General features: G+C 36.5%; 1 protein-coding gene across 6 annotated transcripts in view; it reads right to left on the bottom strand.

The window, feature by feature from the left end:
* The window catches only part of SOX6 (SRY (sex determining region Y)-box 6), a 375,092-nt gene that overhangs the window by 15,076 nt on the left and 347,932 nt on the right, over window positions 1–12,084 (bottom strand). The gene's annotated exons all lie outside the window — the stretch shown is intronic.

Raw genomic sequence — 12,084 nt, 5'->3', positions numbered from 1 at the left:
TTGAGCAGTGAAGCACATGCCAAACATTTCATGAAATAAATTATATAGTACACCAGGTACATGCTGGTAGTTGTATGGATCCGATTATATTTGGAGCTGAACATTTTAAAGTCACATCTGCTTTAGTTGAATTTTAGATGTGTCTTGGAGCATTCGATCACATATATGTAATAAAACTGTCTGCCTTCAACAGGTACACACACAGCATCCTGGAGCTTCCAGAACGGGAAACAAGCACTCCAGCTTCTCCATGCCTGCTGTGCTTTAATGTATCCCAGTGTCCTGTCATTACACACCATCAATTCAATTTGTACATGCTAACCTTAACTGTTTTTTTGAATGCATCCAGCCCTGCTTCTTGACGACAAACAGCAAAGCTTCATGGGGGTTCACAGAGCTGAGTATGAAGTCTAGAACTAGTTAATACAGGAGAAAGAGATAACTGAGCCTAGATAAGGCATGCTTTTACCAGAAAAACTTTTGCAATTGTAATCATAACATATGTTTTTAGGCTTATACCTTAGATACAAAAGGCAAAAAGTCTTTACAGTGGGAGAGTGAGATACTTAGTTTTAGGCCTCATCAAACTGTTCATATAATTCAATACCTTGAAAAAGCAAGGTACTTGACAGCAAATTAGCACAGCAATAGGCTTCCTTTTTTGTAAACTATTACAGCTCCCAACATGGATTTATTTGCCACATAATATGATTAGTTCTTTACACTAAGTAAAACACTGCAGATTTACTAATTTCAGTGACTGACTCACAAGTTTTAATTGTGCAAAAACTATGTTTCCTAATTTAGTGTGAAAACACTATATGTTAGGTATACCATTTTCAAAATTCTATATAGGAAATACATTTGCATGAAAAAAGTCCTAAAATAGAGGATGCATAACTAATACACTACCTTTTTGCCACCAGGTCCACAGTACATTAATTTCATTTAAAACGCACTGACCATACAGGATAAATTGATTTTGCTTTATATGGTGTTGACAGCCATGTTTATTGTGCAGTGAAATGTAGTGTAGTTTCAAGCTGACTATATCCATCAACACAGGGCAATATGCTGACTACTGGGCCAGATGAAGATATACATTACCTTGAGAGCAAAACACTCATTCGTATATGGCAGTGTCTTCTCCTAAGGATCACCATGGTAATTTATGATGCCTCCAATGCCGTTACTTTACAACTGACACCAATTTGGCAATTTGTATACTAACATGCATGCACATAAAAGAAGACAGGTTTGTGGCAAATGTGAGATGCAAAACTATTTTAATACTATTCTAAGTTAAGTACCATTCTACAGGTGTTCAGCATTTACAAGAGGCTGCAGCTGCAGTCAGCTTTTCATTGCAAAAAGGAACACTAGCTTTGCTGAGCAACCTGCATGTAGGACCAGTTTAGGGGTGTGTATGGTTAATGAGGCTCTATCCATTGTTGTCAGAAGGCTTGGAACATGCATATCAAAGATATCATCTCTTGAGAGAGGATATATTTACTGTGAAACTATAGTAAGTTACAAACATAGTAAGTCAACACTGAAACATTTATTGAGACAAACGGCTACATAATTTGAGAAAAATCAAATATATCATGTAATGGTTGTTCCATCTTTTAAAATAATACTATAAAATTTGTAAGTAGTATGTGAGTGATTAGGAAGTTGGTGACAAATTAAAAAAAATAAATTATTATTGATGCAAAAGTTGTCATTTGTTATTCAGCTACTCTACTTGCAGCAAAGGAAACAAGACATATTTGAATCCATATGGTGATTTTCCATCTTTTATTTTCCCAAAGGTACTTATTCACTATGGCTAAGGAGTTTGTCTTTAGCCCTTTCTAATACAATTTTGGCCTGACCTTTCAATCCTAATGCAGGCAAAGAGTACCTTTACTGGTATCAAGATTATAGGCCAGCTTTTTAATCTGGATGTAATGTAGATAGAATGAAAAAAAAAAGAAGAAAAAAACCCACCATAAATGATCTATTTTCCGAGAAAGGTTGTGTTAGAAAATAATTCTTACTTAGAGTAATAAATTATAACCATCCCAAGAAGGCCAAGAGGCTCTGGCTGTATCTGCTTTAAGCAAGTCCATACTTGAAGGATTTGAAAAAGCAGCCAAAGAGTTGATGTTCTTTGTGCTTGATCTCTGGGGGAATATTTGCAAGTTGACCCATAGGCCATCACAAAAGCATCTGCAAAATGAATTTCTGCAAATAACTAAAGTAATATAATCTCCATGTTCTTCTAACTATCTCAGAACTACAGGATTACATTCAGCATATAAAGCATTAGAAGAAAATACTTCTGTTAGCATGTGATTCTAGCCATGGGAGCCAGAAAGTCTCAGTACCTTTTTAGCTTAGAAATGACGTGCTAATCATATAAAAAGCATATATGCTTGGTGAGCTCTTACAAGTTGAAACACATAAGAACAAGCTTTCAAACTGGTTGTTCTTAGGTACTTCATCCTGTCAATCAGATATTTAAACAGTATTGTGCCCTATATAAACAACTTCAACAGATTTTACAAAGTATGGATTTTTTTCTTACTGTGATAATTATAGTACTGACAGAGGCTGAAAGAGACACATGAAATTTTTAAAGAAAAGATATATACAACTGCAAAGAAGTAGGTGTTTTACTTCTTTCTGAAAATAGTTTCAGGAAAGTCTAGTAAATAATAAACCCAAAATAATAGTTAAAATAAAAACGTACTACTAATGAAGAGTGAGAAGAGAGAAGGAAGTTAGTAATTATCTCTCTATGGCAACTAATGCTCTATATCTGCTAGTTACTGTTCATACTGCAATCGCAGGAGGAGGTTTTGAATTTCAGAATTAAGAGCTTGGTCAGAATTAAAAATTATTGCAAAAGCAGTACAGTTTGGCTGCCCTAATGGCTTAGTTGGCAAAGAAGTTTACACGTCAGTCTAAAGGCTGGGGCTGTCCTCAAAATGACACTTTTAGCTTCTGAGGGTGTGGACTGCCTCACTTCCTAGATGCTTTGCATTTGTTCAACTTGTCATGACTTTGATGATTTAAAACTAAAAGCAGACTAGCGGAGAATGATCACTTTTTGTGGATATATGGCAAGCAACTCCTCTGTGGAAGCTGGATTCCAGAGTAGACTCTAGGGACAATACTGGGTCAAAGAACACCACAGAATGAATCTAAAAACGTTACAGCTTCATTAAAGTAATTCCAAACAATATTTTTGTTCCAAAAGAGACTGATTGCTCTCTAATGACAGTGCAGGGGAAGAAGAACCCCTGTTCTTCAGCAAGAAAAAAGAATCTGATCATCAACGGGAAAGATAAACATTTTCACATGAATTAAATGTTAAGAAACATACAGTAACAATTGTTACATTGTTTATTTATTTATTCCTGCCTTCATCTGAGTTTCTCACCTTCTATAATGGCAAGAATTTTAGGACAGGCACCATATCTTAGCACGTTCCCTGAAATCTTGGCCACATTAGGGTTAATCCTATTGTCTTTAATGAGATGTGGTTTCACCTTCCATTTTATACATCATCTACCACAACAAAACCTCAGACTGGGCCTTTATACGTTACCAGAATGCAAACAATAATAAACGCGATAGAAAGGAGCAAAAAAAGGTTGAGAAAAAGATGAGGAAAAAAAGATAAAAGAAGTGACAGCAAAAATAAAGAGATTTTTATAAGTCACTCAGTTATTCCTTAATTACTCTTCATATGCTGGCCATTGATTTATGTTTGACGTGATACATTTCCTTTGACTCCCCCCAGATAATGAATCTTTGGCTACTCTAGAGAATATACTGCATACCGTCTTCTACAGACATATACCAAGATAGGATATATAGAAATAAAGACAGTCTTTCTAGGTTCCTAGTGTAAAAGTGACTGGTTAGTAGTAAGCTCCTATCATCAGTTATTCATTAAGCTGAGATGATGTTTTCGTCCACTTTGGAAAAGACTGATTGCGACCTCCAAAATATCTGGTCCTGTCTGTGGTAACACAACTAGTATTGCTAGCAGCTTGCATTGCAGAAACCAGAACCTAATGAACATGCAAACAGGAGTCACTCTTTTACTACTAGAGATGGGTTACTCATAAACATGGAAATGCCATAAAAACAGGGAGCATGAAAAACCAGCTTGGCAGTCCCCCTTCCTGCTCTTAACAGACAAATGCGGCCTTTATGAAAGATATAGCAGTATTTCAAATCAAATAGAAAAATGCAAATCTGGAAAGAACAGAATGACAAAAGAAGCGTTGAAAAGTTTAGAATACAAGAATAATCATTTAACTATTATTTTGAGTTATTAAGGTCAATGTTCAATTTTGAAGAAGGTTACAAAAATTACTACTTTACTGTAAGTGACTTGTAGCAGTGTTAGTATAACATTTATCTGTTTATAAGGCAAGAGCCCCTTGCCTGCCTCTTGCTTCCTCATCCACATCCATATTCAGAAGACTTTTTCATTCTTTATTACCAGCAAGAAAGGCAAAATAAATGGGTATCATCTCATGAACTATTGTCATTACTGCCATGTCTTGTCATCACTAGGCAAAACTAACACCCACTTGGAAACATGACTCGCTCTGGGACAGGGATGCCTGTAGTCACACAGTGGCACAAATGTTCTGCAGGGACGTGTCTGTTTGTCAAGCTGCTTTCGTTCCAATTGCTAAACAAATATTATTCAGCTGGGATTTGAGGGCCGAACATTACTTATAGGCTGCATGTCAGTGAATGAAAAGGGGGAAAAAAACTGAGAAAGACATGAGTGATTCATGAAATACTGGAATATTTAAATAGGCTCTAAAATATTTCACCTGCGAGGGTTCTGAAAAGTAAATACTAAGAGGTGGCAATATACTGTAGCACAGGTTAGCTACATCCATGCAACACTCGGTTATGATAAGGCTTCTATTTTTCCTGTTAAGAGACTCCATTCTCTTTAAAACATCAACAAGAAGAACCAAAAGGGAATTCCCTAAGGTCAGCCCTGAGGAAACATAAACCTCTAATTCAATAACTCCGCTACTGCACTGAAAAAGGCCTTATTATTGCAACATCCATATGGAGTCAATTGGACATTAATGACTAATCAATCCCTCCCCTTTCTATTCTACTTATAGTGTCACAAGCCATGTTTAGATTAGCCCATTTCCTGCTTAGGATCACTCAAGATGTCTTTTGTTCTTTCAGGGCTGGCCTGATGGAGGCAGCTTAAACAAACACACGACCCAAGTGGTGCAGGAGTTATAAACTGCCATATGTGAATGAACAAAGGGGCCATACTAAAGCCTTTTGTGGTATTTGTTAATGTTTTTCATCTGAGTTTAAAAAGACCTAATGACTTTGTGGTGAGCTGATGCATGTGGCTCGTGGCTTTGCAAAATGAAGGAAATTCTAGCCAGTTATATATCAGCGTATATTTTCCGAAGTGCCTTGTTTTCAGTTTTGGTGGCAGTGAGTTTACTTTTTTAGTACATTTGTTTTACATATGCAAGCAAAATTCTTAATCTCAATTAAAACACAGCACCAGTTTTCACAGCCATCCTCACAACCTGCATACAAGTCTTTCCCCATTTGAAAGTCTAGCGCTAAAATTAATAGTGAAATATCTTCTGTGTGTGAAACCAAATCAACTATTTTCAGCTCTAGTGGTAGCAGTTCACTCACCAGTGTTTAAAGCTGAATTTAGCAGTTCACTCACCAGTGTTTAAAGCTGAATTGTTAGTTGATTCATATTAAATACTGAAGCAATATTTCTAAATAAGCTATTAGCACATCCATGCTCCACAGCCAGCCACGTGCAAATCTACATTATTTAAATGAATTAAAACTGCTAAATGCAACTACTTTCTTGATGGCTTACACAAACAGTTTAGATTTCTTGACCACATTTTATGGCAAAATTAACCCTCATGGAAATTTGGCATGGAATACAGCTAAAACAATACAATAATCTTTTAAATTACATGGAATATTAACTGAATTAATTAGTGCTTAAGGCCTGACTTAAGCCCTCAGTGGCTTACATAGTCCCACTTGTGCTGTAACACAAGAGCACAAGAAGTTGTTCTGTAAAGATCCATGAAACATCTAGGTAGAAAGTGGGATGAAGTAGCAGCCTCTACTATAAATTTGGGGAGGTATGTAAGTGTCGTAAGATTTTTTCAATCATATGCCACTTGCAGACTTCAAGACCCTTCACAGGTAATTAATTAAAAGCTAACAACCCCATTCTGACACATATATTATTGATAGAAAAAATGTGAAACATATTTAAGTTGAAAGTTATTCAGCCTAAGTAATGACATCAGAAGTAAGGGATTGCTAGTCATCAGGTCTAACTGCAATCAGCATTCCCATGAACACTATTGTTGCTTCCCTTTGATATTTCATTTCATACTCAAATGAGGAAAGTAGAGGCCCACAGAAAGGAAAACCATGGACAAAACACCCCAGCCCAAGAGAAATGTTACTAATAATTATTGTTAGGTATCTGACAAGACTGATCGATACTCCAAATTGTTGTGGGTTGGTTTTGGTTTTTTTTCCAGAAAACCTGTGGTTCTAACAGCTAAGCAATTATTGTTACTATATTAATCATATTCAAAGTCAAAACAATACAAAGATGAATGAACTAATCTATTTAACATAAAAATGTTTCCATAAGAGTGGAAACACTTTATTGCCAGTGGAGCTGTTACTCGCATAATTTCAAATTTCTCCTGACATGACAGTGTCACCTAGAACATCCAGAAAACATGATACTGATTTAAAACACAGGGATTAATTCTGCAGTTTTCAGTCATCCCTAATGTTTTTTTGGTGGTGGTGTTTTTTTTTTTAAATCCTGCTTGAACAAGGGCCATAGGACATTATCCATTCATATTTCAGTCAATGCTTTGTTTTGTTTTAAGATGGAGAAATGACAGACAGGAATTCATCACAGAGAAAAAAGGCAGCCTGACTTCATATTTGATGGATGCATTGTTCAAGGTGTGGCTGAACACTGTTAATGAACAACTTTGCTTGCTCCTATGTAGCAAAACAATGAATTTTAAAAGCTTAAGTACAATGTGGTTTATAAAACGGAACTACATTTAACAACGGGAGAGAGGTTTACAAAACCACCTCCCTCAAAATATGTGACATTAATGAAATGCAGAATACTTTGCAAAAGGTTTTAATGTGTGTTGGAATCAATGCTTCAGTGGCCCATTTCCTGGATTCAATCTGCAATTGAATTTGTCACCTTCTAGCACATGCAACATCATTCTTTGTATCAATATAACTAATTCCCTCCATCCAGTGTTTGCTGTTCTCACTTGTCATATCTTATCAGTAATTAGATGGCAAAGACCTAGGGCTAGGATACGCATGTGCCATTTCTTCTTGCCTTTCACATGGGGTGCTGATATTATAATAATTAATAATATAATTAGTAAATAATATATCATGAAGAGAGAGAAGTAAAAGCAGCATGATAACAGGAGCTGTAAGTTAACAAGTAATAATAAATGTTAGGAAAAACTCGTAAGGCTAATTTTTCAAATACGCTGCACCTGTGCATTTGGGATTTATGAGTGATACCAGGAAGATCTTTTTACAAACAATGTCATGTCCAAATGGCAATGGCATGTCCAAATATGTTGCCACATGTACCTGGTTTGGATTAAAAATGGGGGATTTGCCATGAAATAGGTGCTTATGTGAAAATTTACAAATTACTCTTTTTTGAAATCCTGCGCTTCCTGTGAAACTACCCCTGCCAAATTGAAAACATAATCATTTAATATTGCAGAAGCTGTGAAGATACTGTAATGCCCACCTCACGTACATTTTGGACCACTGATTCTGTAAAACTAAATTGAAGTACAAATTAAGAAAATATTGCCCCCTTGCTACTAAGTTCTGCACTAAACGTTTGCCTAGATACTTGGCATGTCTACATGGAAGAAAGGCAGATGCTCTTAAACCCTTTTCTATTGCTGAGATACTGATGTTCCTGAAGGATAAAATGGTGTGCAGTATAAACTTAGAAAAATAGACAGTTGTACAAAGAAGACGACTTGTCTGAATCTGTATCAATTGCTCCTGCTTAACCAGAATAGATGATGTTCTTTCCTTAATGTATTCATATTTCTGCTCCACTCCCTCTGCTCAAGGAGGTAAGGAAGAAGGGCAAGATTCTTCCCTCCTCCATGCAGTATGATATAATGGTGGCTTTCTCTGTCAGCTGAAAATTCAATTGTGCCTGGAAATGTTACGCTATTTTAAGCAGCTTCAAGCTCCTTTTGAGATATTGGAGCAATACAAAGACATATGCAGAGCTAAGAATCAGGACCATGGGGTGTTTTACACCTGTGGTGGCTGTACATGAGTGTGAAAAAATGTTTTAAACCACTGAACTACTATATTTAATTTTTCACTCACTCCACTTAAAAATAGCTAAGCAAACTGACTGATGCTTTCAGCATTTGTGAAAACAATTTTCTCATGGGCAAAGATTTTCTGTGTAAAACTGCAGCCCACAGTTACTTTTTACAGCCTTGTTCTAAATTCCTGAAAATAATGTTTTACTATATAATGGAAATTGTGACAAGCCCTTAACCATAACTGTGCACCCCTATGTAAAACACTGGGCATTGTAACAGTGGTTGGTTGTACAACATCAGAAATTCTAACTAGAATTTTTTTTAAATAAAGGTACTATTCTATAAGAATTAATTACTGCAGCATGGAAATAGCAAATTAGAAAGCCTCATATTTAGCAGTAGGAAAAAAATACCTAAGACAGTTGAAAATCAAAAGGTAACACTTGTGGAGAACATCCAGATTTTTTATTATTCTGAAAGTGAGAAGCATACTATATGTTAAATATTAGTGTTTTGAGAGGAATAAGTTTCAATGCCATGGGAAGATCAGTCCACACACCCCGAGCTCAGATTTTTCAGTACTCGAAGTGGGAGTTCCCCCTGTAAAATGTTATGGAGATGCTGGCAACGATGAGATTCACAAAGTGGTTGCCATCAGAAAAGTGATGGGATGGTTCTTAAACACAGAACGTCTTATTCCTATCCCATTTGCAGGTGTTGAGTTACTCCAGGGCTGAGGCGCTGAATATCTCCAACACAACTGAAATACTGTGCCGAAGTACTTTATCCTAGATTCCTGATTGTTATGAGTTATTCTGAAAAATTTAAGTGTATCACTCAAGTATCAGGCACAATCAAATAGATGCATGGGTGTTAAAAATGGCAACCACAATTAATGAAGGCCACCTTTTAGCATCTGGTCTAATTAACCAAGATAGTAAGTTATTTTATCTTTAAATAATAAAGATACACTTATGGGATTTTTTAAAATCAAAGACCTATAACAAGAATTCAGGAGAATAAAAATTCCAGTACTTGAGCTTACTGCATTATCTCTGGAAACACTTCTTTGTTTTCAGACAGCTTTCACTGTTTTCTGATTTTCATCTTTCCCCTCTCAACTGCCATAGCAACTATTACAAATATTTATGTGTGACAAATACTGGCACGGAGAGGCATTCTTTCCTCCAGTATTTATGAAGCACTGTCACAAAAGTAGGTGATGCTTTGTCATGCATGTACTACCTGCTGTTTACACCTCTGCATAGGAAGGTGTTATACAAGTTACCTCACAGGTTTGGATTGTGTTGGCAGCCTGCTAAGATTGATCTGCCTGCAACTATATGGTTCCCTTTCACCTACCTCTTTAGCTGCTCAAAGTCACCCTTTCTTGGAGTTAAGAGGGAACTGTGTCACCCTTTTGTATAAGCAATTATTTACTACTGGGCATATATGAGAATGTTGAGGCTTTGAGTATATGGTAGATGTGCTCCTTTAAGAAAGCATTGATCTGTTTTTTACATAATAGATTTGCAACACCCAGGCACTTGTCATGATGTCTGCCCTATCACCAGGGAGGGAGAAAACGAAGCTTTGACAGATGGACAGAAATTTGGAGCTGGACAAGGTGGTAGTTTCTCCTCACCCTTAGATATCAGCTTTGTGCTCCCTTTGTAGCTCCTTTTTCTCATGTTTCTCCCCACACATGTACCTTCTACATTGCAAAGACTCCCTGTCTTTTCCCAGTTAGCTCATTCTTCTCCTCCACATGATTCCACATTCACTGCTGCTGTTGTTGCAAGCACTCATTGTTCACCATGTTCTGGCAATTGGTTAAATCTGTGATGATGCCTAACACCATTTCTTTCTTTCTCTGCCATTCAATTTCCCTTGCTTTTGGGCAGGTAAAATCTCTCATTGTACTACAACATGCCTTGCAATGTGGCTAGCCCAAGTCAGATATGAATGGGAAGTGCTAATTTTATGGACACAAAAAGACAGACTGCTGTTAACTGCTGCAAAAATTGAGGAATTCATTGACTTTTTATGTTGATCAGCAAATCCACCATCTGAAATGCTGCAGAACTAGGTTCTTAAGCTTACTGCTGAATAGAAGTATGTTCTTTTAAAAGCAAAGGTGAGCTTATGCTCCTCCAAGCTTGGGTTCAGGTCCAAAATCAGGTTCAGACCAAAAACTGTGTATATCTGAACTGGAATTAGTAAGATCAAGCTAGGGCTTACTACTGGAACCAGCCTATTACCAATAGTTACGCAGCTCACAGTCCCCAACTGGCTTGCATTTGGCCTACTTGGAGCATGGTCAAAGATACCATGATCAAACAGGTGAGTCTTAAAGCTATATAATCTCAAACAGTGACTTGGTATATAGAAAAACACAATCTTTAAACCAAGGAACTTACAAATTAAAGTAAGAGACAACAGGCAGTGAAAGGGAGCCAAATATTTAACTCACAGGCCCCTGATTCTAACATATTAACATGAATGAACATGGAACTGAATGTTAAGTACTAATACGGCATTTTCATTTGTTTCCATTTGCTATATAAAAATGAATTTAGCTTCACAATGCATCTGATTTTTTCACTTGGGAAGACAGGACACAGAGAAGTTATTTCTCTTTTACAAAATCACACAGTGAGGCAGTGGCAAAAGAGTAACATTCAGATGTTTTTGCCCTGAGCCCAGGATCCAATCAAGAAAACTATATTTTAACAGATCCAATTCTTTGGCAGGAATGAAGATCAGGTCTTGATGGAATTTGAATCCCTATGACTGCTGAAGGAAATCACAGTGCAACCTGAGCTAAGGTAAAATCAGTAATTGTCAACAGGAACATTAGGTCTGTTCTGCAGATCTCTATCTACTACAAAACAAAATCTTAACATACTTCCTACAAATTTCCAAAGCTTTTGACCAGAACCACAAAAACAGAAGGATCCATAAACATAGAGCACATTACACAAGCACAAGATCCATAAACATAAAGCATATTATACGATTCAAACGAAGCAGCACTATCACCAAAAGTGAGCATCTGTGAAAGGAATATCTTTTTTAGAACTTGAACCAAAAAAACATATTCAGATCATCCAATATTCTCAGATAATTAAGAACTAAATACTTTAGGTTCTGCCACCTCGAATTTAAACAGGGCTCACCTATGGCTCCTGACTATATTCTACACACTGGTCAGCTGATGTTTGTCAGTCATGTTCAAAAAGGGGTTTTAGCTATAGCTAGATTCAAAGCTGTCTTGGTGTGTCCATGCTAGTTAGCTGTATTTCAGTACTGACAATCTCAAATGTTCAAAATTATGAAGCCGCCTACAGAAAGAATGATGTTTCCTTTAAAATGATGAGGTTTGGAGAATAAAAAATCCTTGTTTAGTTCTATAATTGGCTGTTGTTTATAATTTTGCATACCAGTCACCGAACATTTATGAGGCTCTCAAATCATGTTTTTGAATTTTGCTAGCTACAAATGTATCATATATTTTAACATGACAACTGGGATTTCCAGGTAATGATATAAGTCTAATAGCTGTGGATTATTCATCAATGGTGTCACAGTCAGTGGCAATGTTTTTGAATACAGTCTGAGCATGATTTTTAATATCATTAGCCCAGTCCTGCTGGTGGCTAAGGAAGTAATAGAGATT

This window comes from Pygoscelis adeliae, unplaced genomic scaffold, assembly GCF_000699105.1.
Source record: "Pygoscelis adeliae isolate BGI_AS28 unplaced genomic scaffold, ASM69910v1 Scaffold166, whole genome shotgun sequence".
Lineage (NCBI taxonomy): Eukaryota > Metazoa > Chordata > Aves > Sphenisciformes > Spheniscidae > Pygoscelis > Pygoscelis adeliae.
This window is presented reverse-complemented; position numbering and strand designations above follow the sequence as displayed.